The following is a 2,141-nucleotide window of genomic DNA, read 5'->3' on the forward strand; positions in this document are numbered from 1 at the left end:
TCAAAAGCTGAGCAGACCCATAAGAGAAAGAAGCCAAGAAAAATTAAGCAGAAGGAAACTTCCAGAGAAAACCAATTTAAGGTCCTATTTTTTCTTGTTTATTTAGTTGTAAAGGAACACAGTAAGGGATCCAAACCCAAGTCCCAGAGACCAGCTCTGTCTAATGTTTTGAGTAAACAAAGGCTATTCATGAACACTAATCTCAAATACATTCCCCTTCAGGGTGTCTCCTGACTGACTGACTGCTTGGACAACACAAAGGCCATTCACTAATTTTCAGCAGAAGAGCAATTTCCAAGCTGTTCCACTCCAGCAACAAGACAAGTTAAAAGCTAATTGTTCAGAATGTGATCTCCTTCCCCATTCCCTCTGTGCTTCATATCAAAAAGAAGCTTTTCTCCATTTTGAGGAAGATCTAACAAAAGACCTAAAAGACTCTGTCTGTCCTAACCCTGTTGGTGAAGAGATACCTACTGGGCTTTATCAGCAGCCTGGTTCCTCTTCCAAAGGTCAACCTGCCTGCATTTCCTGAATACACACAGCGAAAAGCTTCCTTATAAAAACTCCATGGTCTTCTGAACGTTTCAAGTTCCATGGCAGGAAACATGATTAGTCATTGAAATAAAACTGTATGTGCAAAATGCCTGTTACAGATCCTTACAAAATGTAGGCTGGGTTGTCTCTTTTCTGTCTCCTCTCAGGTTTTGTGTCAATTATTTTTACAGTTTAGGAAAGATGAAGTGCCCTGAACATGGGATGCTTTGTCATAGGAGGAATAAAGACACCCCCCCATACGGAAATCATACATCTATTAACTTCTATTTTCAAAGTTGTGCATTGGAAAGAGAGAGAAACATTACCAGAAGCACTTCATTCCCCAGTCCTGAAGAGTTTTGCAGGGGAAGATGTAACTGGACAGTCAGAATATCTGGCAATGACACCTGGCCTAGAATTTGACAGGAGAAGAACTTTTGCAAGCTCTCCTATATCTGTTAATGCATATTAAATCACTTTTTTATAGGACAGAGACTTGTCAGTTCTCTGAAAGGTCATCTTCTCCTTTCTGCTTCTTGCTCACGTAATTCCACACATGGTGAGCCCTTGAGGTACTCTTCAAAAGAGATAAATGTGAAAAACACAAGGAAAATCCATTCTTTTCTATGGTCTGCCAAGGAATACCATGAAGCTTGATCAACTTGAGCAATGAGACAGCTCTATAGTTTGGGGAAAGATTTCCCTCTCTCTGGCACCTCACTCTGATTTACATGGTTTCCATTTTGCTGAGAATCTAGTCCTTGCTTCCTTTGTGTGAGTAGAAACTAACTGTAATTACTGGAAGCACTCCTCCCATAACAGCTACTCCCCATGAACTCTCAGACATTACAAAAAAACCCCAGATTTCTTCTTGTTGCTGAGTTTACACTGAAGGGTCCAGCCACGTTATCATTTCATCCTTACAAACAGTAGATACAGAAGGAGTTTCGCCTCCCAGGATAATTACATAAAACCAATTCCAAGTATCAGGTTCTCCAATACTTTTCAAAACATTTTTGTTCAGATCATGCACTTACTTGGTTTAACACTGAGACTCGTTCCTTTGCCAAACTGTAGCTTACTATAGCTGATGCTGGATTCACACATCATTTAACTCCTTTGCAAAAAACCTTTCCTGTTCTGCAACAAAATGGGGAAACTCCTGATACGTGATGATTTCTGGACTGGAACAAACTAAGATAATCCCATCCCAGACTTACTGCACCCAGCAAAGAAAATCTAGGCATATATTTGGGATCTCAATAAGTTTTTTCCATTCTTTAAGCTACCTGGAGAGGAAAGTGCTCTCACCTGAACTACAAACCTCCATTCGCTGTTCCTCACTAAGAGTTCAAGCCATATATGCTGACTGAAATCTAAGGGAGAGAGAGAAAGACAACTTACCCTTGCAGTCAGATAATTAACTGTCCTCTTAATGAGTTTGTGTGATAGGTAGGCCGTTTTCAGCTATACATTGCACATCCTGTATGGTCTCACATAGATTTAAGTGGATAACTTGTTTATGTGAAGTTTTTAGAAATGCAAAAATTGAGATGTTACAAATGCAACCCCAACTAGTTATCCTTTCTACACCCAATCAGGGCATA

Source organism: Corapipo altera, unplaced genomic scaffold (assembly GCF_003945725.1).
Source record: "Corapipo altera isolate COAL_440 unplaced genomic scaffold, ASM394572v1 145, whole genome shotgun sequence".
NCBI classification, from domain to species: Eukaryota; Metazoa; Chordata; class Aves; order Passeriformes; family Pipridae; genus Corapipo; species Corapipo altera.